Genomic DNA, 15284 nt, shown 5'->3' on the forward strand with positions numbered 1-15284 from the left:
CTGGCAGCCATCTTAAGACACCTCAGAGGCCTAGGGCACTGCCACCCACTCCATACGGTGGCCATCTTGGTACACCCCAGAGGCCTAGTACCCAGCTGTCCACCCATGAAGGCAGCCATATTGCTACACTTCAGAGACGCAAAACACCTACCATGTCTCCACTATATCCAGTGATAGATCCTCAAGCATTACAAGCACAAAGACAAGCTGTCCCTCTGTTCCCAGACCAGCCAATTACAGAGGACCAAGCAAGCACAGAGGATCAGCTGAGCGCAGGACCTGTTGCAGGTGAAGGTGGAGCTCAGGGAGGCTTTGATCTACCCCCACCCAGGGAGGGAGATGGAGATCAATGGACAGACAGTGAGGAGGATGGGGAAACAGGAGTCACCAGGTCAGGAGAGAAGTTCCGAGGCCGACCCCCTCCTGTGAAAATGGTGCGCCGCCGGGATGGCATATTGGCAAACAAGGGATATGGTGCAAGGCCAAAACATCGCTCAGCGACGGCGACTTCAGGGGGAGCAGAAGAACAATTCTCGCTAACGAAGCCCAGCTTACGCAAAAGCCCAGCAGCTCGCACGAGTATACAAGAACAACTTAACTTTGCACCCCCCAATACATCTACTCCTAAGGTCCATTTCATGTCTCCACAAGGAGATGACCCTTATGGATCGCAAGACTCCCTCACACAAGATGAACATCAATCACTGGCACCACAGATCACGCCTCAGCTAGCACCACACAGGATGCCCTTCGTACCGGCAGACGCCCCGCTCCTATACGTCAGCTTCACTCCAAGCCAGGCCACTACCCTCCAGGCGGGATTACCAGATCCAGAAAAGCAACCCATGCCTTTCTTCAGGAAGTTGGTCCAGTACCAACGTAATTATTCAGCCACCTGGAAGGATCTACAGGCCTTGACGGAGGTAAAGGCCGGAGATACGTATTGGCCGGTCATCCAGAAATCCCTTGATCCGACAAGTGAGAATGCTACTCCAGAGACAACATATGTTTCCGGAAGGGAATTCTGCAAGCAAGTGAAGGCCTGGGCGCAAGACAGGTTGGCGGATCAAGCTATCACACTGCAGGACGTGACCCAAGAAAAAGGGGAATCCGTGGACAAATTCTACGGTCGCCTCATTCAACTCTTTGACGATCTCGGATTCTCCTCACAAATCAGGACACATCAATTGATGCTCTCAGCAGCTTTTGTTTCTGGTTTACGAGACCCAATCAGAAAGGGACTAATGGCAGCAAAGCCAGAATACAAGATTCTGGCCATCGACGTCCTGCTACCAGTTGCAAAGGGGGTAGCAGGGAACGGACCTATCCCTGTCATGGTGGCAGCGGTGGCAACAGGGACCTCACAGAATCTGAATCAACCCATGAAATGTTATAATTGTGGCCGCAAAGGGCATTTCAAGAGAGACTGCCGTGCACCACCAGGACAACACGGACAAACAAATCAGGCCAGAAGACAGGCTGGACCAACATCTTCTGATGACTTACCACCACCACCACCACCGGTATCCTACCATGGCCCGTCCCAATAGGACACAGGCAAGCCAGTCTCCAGTATGGCCTCTTTCCAGAACCCTGCAGTAGATAATACCGGACCCCAAGCCCAAGTGACTCTCTCTATTGCAGGGAATCCAATTACCTTCCTACTGGACACTGGTGCAGCCAAGAGCATCATTCGTGCTGACGATTTCCCCTTCAAGCACCTGCTGGATGACAAAACCATACTGACCGTAGGAGTAGGAGGAAGGCCGTCTGAAAACCCACTAAGCAAGCCACTTCCTGTCGGCATACAGAACATCCTGGCTAGATTTGTGGTCCACAAGACCTCACCACTCAACCTACTGGGAGCCGACCTTCTATCAAGACTTCAAGCTACAATTGCCTACACTGAAGACGGTGGTATAACGGTTACCTCCCCTCTATCTGAAGATGACCAGATGACACTTGCCTCAGAACCATTCCTCATGACCTGTCAGGAAGTTCGAAAGACAATACCAGATGAAGTGAAAGCAAGAATCCCTGATACACTGTGGTCAAAAGGACCTGAGGACATTGGTCGTCTGAGAGTTCCACCAGTGATGGTGAGGATGAAGCCTGGAATGCCATTCCCAAGAAGACCACAATACCCACTGAAGCACTCAGTGTCGCTAGCCATCGACGAACAGATTAAGATGCTGATCCAGAAGGGAGCCCTTGTGCCATGTGAGTCGCCATGCAACACCCCGTTGTTCCCGGTGAAAAAGAAGACACCGAAGGGCGAACCAACCAAATACCGTATGGTTCAAGATCTACGGGCAGTGAACCAGGCGACCATATTGGAAACTCCTTTGGTGCCGAATCCACACACGCTACTGTCTGGAATTCCGCCAACAGCGAAGTACTTCACAGCGATAGATATGACAAGCGCTTTTTTCAGCGTCCCATTAGACGCATCATGCCAATATTTATTCGCTGTGAAGTACTTCGCTGTTGGCGGAATTCCAGACAGTAGCGTGTGTGGATTCGGCACCAAAGGAGTTTCCAATATGGTCGCCTGGTTCACTGCCCGCATTCTCCACCAGCTGTCGTGGAAACCCTTGTTTTGTGGAACCACGGCTTACTCAATTAGGAATGATCACACCCTTCCAGATTGATTGATCAAAGGTATCGGACAGTGCACTGTCTCCTAGAAATCACTTAGTCTGACACAAGTTCAAAGAAAAAGTAACTTCCTGTTTATTCTTGGTGCGTAATCAAGTTTTATAAGGCACATCATAAACAGCCCTTTTGGGGCAGGCAAGAATTACATAAACACAACGTGTTGATTGATTATTGGATAAGCGTCTTCCTTCATCCGGTCATCTGGTATTGCCTGTCACGTGGTAGCACTCGGGAGAGTAGAATGGGCTGTCTCGCCCCACGTGTGTCAAAACCGATATGATTGGAGGCTATATCATGAATTAGTAATTGCATAGACCGCCCATGTTATTTGCGTCTGTTTCCAGTAAAATCGCTGGGGGATTTTCGCGGTAATCAAAAAAACGGTAGTCCGTCTCAGATGCGGTTGATTGTCTGATTCCTAGTTCCGTATTAGTGCATGCAGCTGGACAGTCAAATATATTTATACATGTTGGTTACGTGCTAAATTCCATCTTTGTCAGCAGAGTTATGAAAAACAGATATTTCATATAAGCATTGCCTAATACTATTGTGTAATTGTACGTACGCTTCTATAGTTGAATCAAAACAGAATTAAAGCATTTGAATTAGCAAATTTCCCCGTAAGGCCCCCCAAATCCCAATACACAAAGATTTATATATTGGGATTGCCACCACACAGGTTGAAGCCTCTATCCTGGGGGAACGCTTTCCACTGTTAGTTAAGTATAGGTTATCTTCCCTTTTTGTTAGTATTTACACAGTTTTTTTTGTTGTGTTTTGTGCATCTCTCCACATACCTTATCAGGGATAGTTAGGTCCTAGGTGAAGACCATGGGGTCGCCCTTACCAGGACACCTACCCTGCTTTTAGGCACGGGCCCCCCATTTCCCTAAGCTGTAGGAGACAGGTTTCCCCATCTCTCTATGCCTGAAGTGGTGTAGTCAGTGTTAACAGTGTATCATGTGTGCTTCTTGTGTTTCTGTGCAAACGCCGCCCTGCATCCGTGCTAGGCATGGTGCTCTTTGCCACGTGGATGTGACATACAGATGTCCGCAAATAACGAGCTTTCACAAAGTCCCATAGGCAGAAAAATAAGAAAGCTATCAGAATATGGCAACACAAAAGTATTTTTTAAGGTAAATTTTATAAAAGAAGGCATAAAAAATGAACATACTCGGTAATATCATAATTGTACTGTTGAACAGAAAAAAGTAGGGCATGTCAATTTTATCACACTCTAAATAACGCAAAAGCAAAACCAGAAAAACAGTGGCACAAGCTCTTTTTTTTTTCTTAAATGAGACTGCCAGCACCTTTGAGCGCCATAAACTACATTATGTGAATCTAAGTTAAAGGAATGGGGGAGAGGGGTGCTGCATCACCAAGAAATCAGTGCGTGCATGACGCTTTTCAGACTACTCTGTGTGCATGCTCTCCCATAGAGACCAATGACACATAGCCTTTTGAAGAGTCATTATGTGTGCACATGCCAATTCCTCAGAGGCACTGCACTGAATAAGGAGCCTGGTGAGTGTAAAAAGTATCTCCTCTGAACACCCGTTTCCTCACCTTTGAGCTCTATAATGTAGTTTGTTGGGATCAAAGGTGTGTACAGGTTCCCTATAAAGTTTTTTTTAATACATTATATGGTACATGATACGGCAAAAATATATGGCCGTCTAGGGAAAGCAGAGTGTACCTTGTGAATAACGTCATATGACCCAAGCTACGGCGATAGCCTGATGAGGGACAGCAGAATGTACCCTGTGACTGAAGTCCAGGTGACCCGTGCAGTAGGGCTGCCACACCTAGAGTTCAGTACGTCATATGACGGAGGAATTAAATGACAGAGCCCCCACAGTTATGGATTCATCAAAGTAATTCCCAACAAATAGAAGTTGGGCATTTTATTTATAGCCCCCTTACATTGGGGTGTTGCAGCATCATTGGACAATTAACTATGCAGTTTATTGGTTAGTTTCCAATCCAACATTTGTCATAGGTCAACTTAACCCTTCCTCATGTCCATTGGCTACATCTCATTAATCCAAGAAATATCATAGTTCTTTGCACAGTTCTCAATCCGAACTCTGATTGGTTACATCTTAGACATTACTTGACATTCACTGGATACATTCTAATCCTTCATTTGCATACCTTCCAGAAACTTCCAAGTCAGCAGTGAATAACCTCTTGACGGAGTGCTGAGGGGCCCAAGTAGCTCGAAGTTCTTATCTTATCTCAGCATATGTCTTAGCTAAAAATATGGTCACCCGATCTGTGCAATACATTTCAGAATGATTCTGTGGCGTAATATTTCATATATCACTTATATACATATATCTATATACATACAGGCATACACACATACATGTACACCTACATATATATACACATATACATATATATATATACTCACATATATCCAGTTCATGAGCTACTTTTATAACTTTGTTACATTATAGTATCTTGATATTTCTGGTAGGGCCCCTTGAGCCGACACGTGAAAGCTCCTTGATATTCTTATCTCATCTAGACATATGTCCCTCAGTATAGTTACACAAAGTAGCTTCTCCTGGTATATTTCAATGGTGTCTGTCATTGCGCAGTTTTAAATCCATATAACAATTATAATACCTTACAGTCAAATATTTTCCATTACAGTACATTAAATGGAACCATTAAAAAACTTAACTCATCCCACAAAAACAAGCTAACAATTGGCTATCTCAATTGAAAAAAAAATGTTACACTGGGCAGGCAAAAACAACAAAAAAAGAAAAATTGACAGGCATTATGAAATAAAATTTGCCCTTGCATGGGTTTTTTGATGTCTAACAAGATGTGATTTCCGATTAAAACATTTCCAACATTCTGAACATGAATATGGTTTCTCCCCTGTATGAACTCTCTGATGTCTAACAAGATAAAAGTTATAGTCAAAATATTTGCCACATTCAGAACATGAATATGGGTTTTCCCCTGTGTGAGTTTTCTGATGGTCAACAAGATTTGGTTTCTGAATAAAAGATTTCCCACATTCAGAACATAAATATGGCCTCTCAGTTGTACGAATTCTCTGATGTCTTAAAAGATATTTTTTCTCATTAAAACATTTCCCACATTCTGAACACGAATATGGCTTTTCCCCTGTGTGAATTCTTTCATGCTTAACTAGATCTGATTTATCTGTAAAACATTTCCCACATTCAGATCATGAATATGGTTTCTCCTCTGTGTGAATTCTTTGATGTTTAATAAGATGTGATTTCTGGTTAAAAACCTTCCAACATTCTGAACATGAATATGGCTTTTCACCTGTGTGTATTCTCTGATGTGTAATAAGATATGGTTTCTGGGTAAAACATTTACCACATTCAGAACATGAAAATGGTTTCTCCCCTGTGTGATTTCTTTGATGTGTAATAAGATGTGATTTATAGTTAAAACCTTTCCCACATTCTGAACATGAATATAGCTTCTCACCTGTATGAATGCTCTGATGTGCAACAAGATGTGATTTCCGGTTAAAACATTTTCCACATTGTGAACATGAATATGGCTTCACCCCTCTGTGAAGTTTTTCATGTGTATTAAGTTGTGATTGCCAAGTAAAACATTTCCCACATTCAGAACATGTATATGGGGTCTCTCCTGTGTGAATTCTCTGATGTCTAACAAGATATCGTTTATAGTTAAAACATTTTCCACATTCAGAACAAGAATATGGTTTCTCACCTGTGTGAATTCTCTCATGTTTAACAAGATCTGACTTATCTGTAAAACATCTCCCACATTCTGGACATGAAAATGGTTTCTCTCCTGTGTGAATTCTCTGATGTGCAACAAGATGTGATTTCCAAGTAAAATATTTCCCACATTCTGAACATGAAAACAGATTTTCCCCTGTGTGAATTCTCTTATGTGCAACAAATTGTGATTTTTGTTTAAAACATTTTTTACATTCAGGACATGAATATGGTTTCTCCCCTATGGGATCTCTTTGATGTTTAACACTCCATCTATAAATTCCATTTTGTTTAGCAGTCTGTAATGAGTCAAAAGATGGAACCTGTATAAAAGGATCAGATGATAGATCTTTGCTATGAAGGGCTGAAGGTATATCTGGGATGATGGAAGGCTCTTCATGTGTATATTGTATGATACCATAATCTTCCATTTTACAATCTGTTGATATCAGATGTCCCTCTGAGCTCCTGGTGTCGTCATCTGTCAACAATAAAAAAGATGGATTTTTTGATGAATGTAGCTGAGCGGATATTTCATGAAACGAGCAGTCAGTAAGTAAATCAACTGCACTACTGTACACTTTATGCCAACTGCACAATGAATAATAGAATATAAAGCTGAAAAAAACAACACTAAGGAGCTTAAAAATATTAACAGAAAACTGTTGCAGTGAATGAGTAAAATCTAAAAAAAAGGTTTGGTGCCGCGTTAGCCAGTAGAGCAATGTGTGATTGTTCCCGGCGAGAGAAACCAAGTGATCTTGTAGATATGATACCTTTTAATGGCTAACAAAAATACATGATGTTACAGCGATGTTCGGGGATATCTTGCTCTCATCATTAGGCTATTGAATGAAACTAGCTTGGATGACACATAATTATAACATACAGATTAACCCCTTAACGACTGCCCCATCGGGATTCTACGTCCTAGAGGACGTCGTTTTATGCGTCCTCTTAGGATTAATGCCCACTTGCCTGAGGACGTGACAGCTCCATGCTGTCGGTGCCCGCAGGTAGCCGACAGCATGGAGCTGTCATCCCATGGAGCTGTCCCCCTCGGCATTGCGATCGGGGCTATCCAATGGATAGCGCCGATCGCAAAAAAGTAAATAAAACAGTGTAAAAAAGTAGTAATTCAGCTGCCCTGATGGATCGGATCCATCAGGGCAGCTGAAAATACTCACCCGGCTTGTCCGCGGTGTCCCCCGAAGATCGGGTCCTCCCTGACCTGCTGCCGGCCTTCTGCACATGCGCACCAGACGATGACGTCAGGCGCATGCGCAGAAGCCCGGGAGCCCCCGGCAAATTTGAAATCTCCTGGCTCCCGGCTCCCCGGGCACGCGATCGCCGCTATCCACTGGATAGCGGCGATCGCGAAAAAGTTTTAAAAAGTAAAAAAATAAGTCAGTTTCACCTTCCCTCGTGGATCAGATCCATGAGGGGACGTGAAAATACTCACCTAAGTCTTGCCGGATGTCCCGGGACCCGAAGTCCCCGTCTGCTCTTGGCTGCCATGTGTAGCCAGGAGCAGAGATTATACTGGGGACATGATCACAGTGATCATGTAAATTTTTTTAAAAAGTGTAAAAAGTTTAAAAAAAAAAAAATGTTTAAAAAAAGTTCAAAAAGCTTGCGTTTCATCTCTCCCCCACGGATCATATCCGTGAGGGAGGATGAAATGACATACCTAAGGCCCGCGTATTTATCCACGGACCTTACCCCAGCTTCTGCGCATGTGGCCGTCGCCAAAATAGCAGGCGCATGCGCAAAAGCTGTGGATTGCCAGGATCATTTAAAATCTCCCTGCTCCTGGCTACAAAACTTAACCGAGAGCCTGGAGATTTCACGGGGGGCCGCGGTGAGCGGTTCCTGATCACGTGTTCACCGTTATCCAATTGATAATGGCGATCACGTAAAAGTAAAAAAAAAGTGAAGGTTCATCTCCCCTCACCGATGCAATCGGTGAGAGGAGATGAAACTTTTTACCGAAGGCCTCCGTATTTGCACCCCGACGCGATCTTCCTCCGTGAACTTTCCCGGATTCTGCGCATGCGACCGCCAGCAAAACACCGGACACAAGCGCAGGAGACAGGGAGGCCAGAAAATTTAAAATCTCCTTGCTCCCAGCGACCAACGGTTGCCGAGAGCCTGGAGCAGTGACCTTGTTGAGCGGTCACCAGTCACGTGATAAAAAGGTAGCGATCTACCTTTGGCCGGCCTCACATGACCGGATAGGAATTATGGATTCCGCATGCGTCTGATCCGCGGTAATACGCAGATCAATTGCATTGGATTACACAATTCCGTTCACATTAGTGGGTCGGAATTGCGTAATCCACTCGCAGAAAAGAGAATGCAGCAGGTTCTATTTTACTGCGGATATCCGCAACATAGAGCCCATTGTGCTCCATGGTCGTGGATATACCTGCAGCCCATACGCTACTACATTGTGTACGGCCTGCAGGTAAGCGACGGTGCGGAAAATCCAAACAATAAGGACTGCGCATAACCGCCTGTGTGAGTAGGCAGTTATACGCAGTACATTACGCGGCCGTACGCAGGGTCACGGCCGGCTCACAGATGGGATCCGCTGCGGGCCTCCGCAAGCAGATTCCACCTACGGCTGCGTGAGCCTGGCGTTATTCAGACCACTACCTGTAATACGCAATTTACAAGAAGCCCCGGGAACGTTCGCCTTCCTGCAGTTCCAGGAGCACCTTGTTGAGCGTCTTCTGTGCGAGATTGCCGCACCTCCTCAAGCTCACAGAGACTCAGAGTGCGCCACTTTTTACACCCCATACCTGCTACTGAGGTCACGAAATACCCCCAAAAAGCATGAGAGGAGGGGGGATACACGGTTTTATTGCCCCATGTACCCATCCCAACCAGCCTCCGTAATTACCCATGTCTTCGGAAATACCACAGAGTTCACATTATTACTTTTATCTAAGATTTGGGGAAGGCCAAAAAGGGCGCGGAGGGGGGGGGGGATATTTTTAGGGAGTCAATTTTTATTCCGTACAAATGAACAATGGGGCCTGGAATTTATTCAGTTGTGCCCTGCAATCCAACGGGTGTTCCCTGCATTACAGGCCTTGCCATGTGTCCTTTAAGTAGATTAGGGCCACAATGGGTATGTTTTTGAACACGGGACAAACGGGGGGATCCATTTTGGGGTGAAGTTCTTCATTCCTATGTACACTGTACAAAAAAACTGTTTTTAAATTGACAAATTGCCAAAAAAATGAATTTTTTTCCTTCTGCTTTGCTTAGATTTAGTCAAATACTGTGGGGTCAAAATACGCAATACACCCCTAGATGAATTCATTAAGGGGTCTAGTTTTTAAAATGGGGTCATTTGAGGGGGTTCTTTATCGTTTTGGACGCTCAATGGCTCTACAACTGGGCAATGGGGCCTGGAATTTATTCCGTTGTACCCTGAAATCCAACACGTGCTCCTTCCATTATAGGCCTAGCCATGTTTCCTTTAAGTAGATTAGGGCCACAAGGGGTATGGTTCTGAACACGGGACAAACAGGGGTATCCATTTTGAGGTGAAAGTCTTCATTCCTATGTGTGCTGTACAAAAAAAACAGTTTTAAAATTGATACAACTGCCAAAAAAATGAAAATTGTAATTTTTTTCCTACTGCTTTGCTTAGATTTATTCAAAAATTGTAGGGTAAAAATATACAGTACACACCTAGATGAATTCGTTAAGGGGTCTAGTTTTCAAAATGGGGTCATTTGTGGTTTTTTTTTGTCATTTTGGCCGCTCAAGGGCTCGACAAGTGGGCAATGGGGCCTAAATCACCTTCATGCTAAATTTCTGTTCTGAAAGCCACCAACTACTCCTTTCATTTTGGGCCCCGTTGTGCATCCACACAGAAGATTAGGGCCACAATGGGTATGGTTCTGAACACGGGACAAACAGGGGTATCCATTTTGGGGTGCAAGTCTTCATTCATGTGTGTGCTGTACACAAAAAGTAGTTTTTAAAACATCAGAATTGCCAAAAGAACGAAAATCAATTTTTTTTCCTTTTGCTTTGCTTGAATTCATTCAAAAACCGTGGGGTCAAAATGGTCAGTACACCCCTAGATAAATTCGTTAAGGGGTCTAGTTTTCAAAATGGGGTCACTTGTGGGGATTCTCTTTCGTTTTGGTCGCTCAAGAGCTCTACAAAAGTGCTATGGGGCCTAAAACGCCTTCAAGCAAAATCTATGTTCTGAAAGACACCGACTACTCCTTTCATTTTGGGTCCCGTTGTGCATCCAGACATAAGATTAGGGCCACAATGGGTATGTTTCTGAACACGGGAGAAATGGGGGTATCCATTTTGGGGTGTAAATCCTCATTTTCATGGGCACTATAGGAAAAAAATATGTCTTTAAAATGACATATTTGCAAAAATATGAAATTTTATTTTTTCTTCTCTAAATTGAATTAATTCCTGAAAAAAACTGGTGGGGTCAAAATACTCATGACATCCCTCAGTGAATACATTAAGGGGTGTAGTTTTTAAAATGGGGTCATTTGGGGGGGTATCTATTATTCTGACACTCATGAGCCTTTGCAAACTTGGCTTGGTGCAGGAAAACAAAGTGTTCCTCAAAATGCTGAAAAGTAATGTTAAATTTGTACGTCCTATAAATGTTTAAAAAACACAAGTTTTTCAAATGTGCATTCAGAATAAAGTAAACAGGTGGAAATATATATCTTATCAAAGATTTGTACAGTATGTTTGGACATATTTGAGATATTACAGTTGAAAATGTGAATAAACGACAATTTTTTCAAAATTTTTCCAATATTGGTACTTTTAATAAATATACACAAATTATATCAGTCTCTTTTTACAACCAAAATGAAGTACAACATGTGGCGAAAAAACAATGTCAGAATCACTTGGATATGTAAAGCCTTTACGGAGTTATGCTACGTTGAACGACGCATGTCAGATTTCCAAAATTTGGCTCCGTCACTAAGGCACAAACAGGCTTCGTCACTAAGGGGTTAAGAGGAGAACACATTCCTCTTGATCTAAATAAATGTTCAGACATAGAAATTTGAGACTGTTTTGCACTTAACCCCTTAGTGACGGCCCAATAGTCGTGTATGGAGGACGTGTATGAAGGGAGATAGCGCTGCTATCTCCCTCCTACAGTGCAGGCGTCAGCTGTTTATTACAGCTGACACCCGCGGGCAATAGCCGCAATAGTCTGTATGGCCGATCGCGGCTATTAATCCTTTAAATGCCGCTGTCAATTCTGAAAGTGCCATTTAAATCCCCGGAACGACGTTTGGGGGTCCCGTACGCCCCCCCCTGCGGTGAGATCCAGGGAGCCGTGCAGGTGTCATGGCAGCCGGGGGCCTTCTGAAAGGCCCCAGGGCTGCCTTAGCATACTGCCTATCAAGCAAAAAAAGAAATATGTGCTCACCTCACCAGCAGTATCTTCCAATGTTGCAGGGAGATCTGAGTTTCAACGGGAGCTCCGTCCTTAAACAGCCGACGGCAGACGGCCGAATTCCATATAAAGAAAAATAGAAGTGGAGAGGAGCTGCTACCGTTGTTAAAAAAATGTCATTCTTTATTGAGTAAAAAAAGCATACAGCTCACAGGCCCATGCTGAACGCGTTTCGGCTACAGTAGCCTTTGTCAACCCTGTGGGGTGGCTTGATAGACTGCCTGTCAAAAGGTAGTATGACATAATGCTGTAGTATTACGTCATACTGCAGGAGCGATCAAAGCATCGCAGGTTGTGGTCGTCTAGGAAGACTAAAAGAAAGTGTAAAAATAAGAGCAAAAAAGTTTTACTAATTATTAAAAAGAAAAAAAAGTAATAAAAATGTTAAAAAAAACCTTTTGCCTTATTTGCAATAAAAAAATAAAAATAATAAACCAAAAATATGTGTTTGGTATCGCTGCATCCATAAAAGTCTGATCTATCAAAGTAATGCATTATTGACTCTGCACTTTTTTGGTCACCCCATCTCTGAGAAAAAAATGTAATAAAAAGCGATCAAAAAGTCAATTGTATGCAACAATGGTACCAATGGAAACGACAGAACATACCGCACAAAATGAGCCTCCACACTGTGTCGACAGAAAAATAAAAAAGTTATTGTGCGCAAAGCATGGACACAGAAAATAATTTTAAAAAATTAAATATGTTAAAAAAAATAAAAGTAGTACAGCAAAAAAAAAAGTATATAAGCTTGGTATCGTTGTAATCGTACTGTCCCATAAAACAAAGTTATCATGTCATTTTGGTTGCAGTTTGTGCGCCGTAGAAACAGGACGCACCGAAAGATGATGGAATGTCGGTTTTTTCTCTTTCTCTCCACTTAAAAAAATTCTAACGTTTTTCATTACAATATGTGGTACAATAAATAGCACCATTGAAAAATACCTCTCGTCCCGCAAAAAAGAAGCCCTTATACAGCGACATTGATGGATAAATAAATGAGCTACGATTTTTTAAAAGGGAGGATGAAAAAAACGAAAATGGAAAAAAAAAAAGCTTGCTGTAACATCATGTATTTTTGTTAGCCATTAAAAGGTATCATATCTACAAGATTACTTGGTTTTTCGTACTGAGAAGAATCGCACATGAATAAAATCTCTGATGTTCCCTGCATTTAGTAGTTACTCACCTGGGTGGTTATCTGTAGGGATCTCCTCCTTACACGGCTGATCCCACCTCACATGTGTCTCTGTAGCATCAATAGGGATGAGATCTTCCTCCAGTTTCACAAGCTGTGAAATAAATATTGTAAAAGTCATCACACGGTTGAAGAAGAAGTCGTGTGGAAGGTTTTATATGGCCAGAAAAGGTCATTAATTAGTATGAGGATCCGGAATGACATGACAGCAGTAGTGATCTGGGCCAAATAGCTGCAGGTCTTCTGTATAACTCCAACCTGCTGCTTCTTTATTCCAACCAGAAGTCTCCAGAACCAGAAAATAGTGATAAGATGCGGAGATCTAATGTCTGCGGTCGGCTGTAATCCTGCCATCTCCAGCTTTCTCATTACACAAGTATCAATCATATAATAAGACTGAACACAAGACCTTCCCAGCCGTCCTACAGACCAGAGGGGAGATTTCATGAGACCTTCTCTCTCCATCTACCTGATCATCCTGTGGAAGAAGAGGCCGGGGACATCTCTCTGCTGCTGTTCTCTTACTGGATCTACCTGCAGAAAACACAGACAGCCACTGAATTCATTCTCTACATACCAATAATAAAGGCTGTGTGGATTTAGTCCTGTCTGTTACCTGGTGATGGGAGGGGCTGATGGTCCTCCATCATGACGTCCTTGTACAGATCCTTGTGTCCTTCTAAATACTCCCACTCCTCCACGGAGAAATAGACAGTGACGTCCTGACACCTTATAGGAACCTGACAACACAATGATACGGTCATCACCCAGACACGTTATACCGCCATAGCGTTACTGTATAATGTCCCAGCATTCCCAGCAGCGTCACCTCTCCAGTCAGCAGCTCAATCATCTTGTTGGTGAGTTCTAGGATCTTCTGCTCATTGATCTCCTCCAGTATCAGGGGGTGAGGTGGAGGCCCTGTGATTGGGCTCAGGGGTCTTCCCCATCCATCAGACACCGGGGCCTGACAGCCATCACTAGAAGTCTTCTTCACTACCGTGTAATCCTGTTTATGGGGAGACATATCCATAAATATTCACTGCAGACATTCCCAAATCTTTGGACCAAAAGTTATATAGGCACCTTTCACATGTGTTAATAAATTTACATTGTCCTCCTCTATCATAGAAGCAGAAGAACAAACTGACAGATTGCTGGATCTGTTGCATGACAGTCATCAATGGCAAATGGTAAAACGTCTTGCCTTATAATAGGTCCATCAGTTTACAGTCAGGGGGTCTGTTTTTTCCACAGAAAACAATGCAGCAGGCTGCAAAATTTTTTCCAGTGTTTATGATGGAATCAGCTACAAAGGCTATAACACAGATGTGATTAGATACTAACGAAAATAGTTTGGTACTGTGTTGTCCACTAGAGCAAAATGTGATTGTTCCCAGCGAGAGAAACCAAGTAATCTTGTAGATATGATACCTTTTAATGGCTAACAAAAATACATGATAGTAATGTTGTGAGGGTATATATATATATATATTGCCATATGTGTTTTTTATGCTTTTATACCTATATGCAAGTTTTATTCAATTCCAAATGAGAAAAAACTTAAATGTCGCCTTAAATCAGATATGCCAAGGCTTTGCAAGAAGATGTTCTAGAAGTTCAGAGAAGATACCGAACCAGACGCAAGGACGCATGTGCTTGGCCGATTTCCCAGAAGCGCTGGAACAAGATATCAAGATGTTCAAATGTACATGACTGTTATATGATTTTCACTGTCTCAGTCCGCAAATCCGGACTGCCCATATATGGTTATGAGCCCATCACCCCCTAGTGGTGAGAGGGCAGAGGGTATAAGATCTCATGTAATCTGTAATAAAGTGCGCAGTTTTTTCTCCCGTGTGAGGAGCTAGACCAGACTCCTGTGTGTGGTGTCTCTTCTTACGGCCGGCAACGGGGCAAGTGGGGTGGGCCGGATTGGTGTTGCACTTAGAATTTTAACCCTCATAAATGGCGCAACCAACTGGGGCGGTAAAATCGGAGCTTACAGCGCAATTCACCCGGATCCACGCTACTGAGAAATCGTCCTGCTGCAAACCGAGCCTGATCAACTCACTTAGAACTCCAGGTAAGACAAACATATATTTATGTTGTGTTTTACGCTGAGAGTCTTGCAGCAGGACTGACTATCTGTGGTTTGTGACCGGACGGGTTGGGTTAAGAGTTCTACACGGTAACTCGTGTGGGCTCC

General features: G+C 43.3%; 1 pseudogene; it reads right to left on the reverse strand.

Moving 5' to 3' along the window:
* Positions 1-2709: 2709 nt before the first annotated feature.
* LOC136624444 (zinc finger protein 84-like) lies at positions 2710-13626 on the reverse strand (annotated as a pseudogene).
* Between the last annotated feature and the right edge of the window lie 1658 nt (positions 13627-15284).

This window comes from Eleutherodactylus coqui, chromosome 4, assembly GCF_035609145.1.
Source record: "Eleutherodactylus coqui strain aEleCoq1 chromosome 4, aEleCoq1.hap1, whole genome shotgun sequence".
Lineage (NCBI taxonomy): Eukaryota > Metazoa > Chordata > Amphibia > Anura > Eleutherodactylidae > Eleutherodactylus > Eleutherodactylus coqui.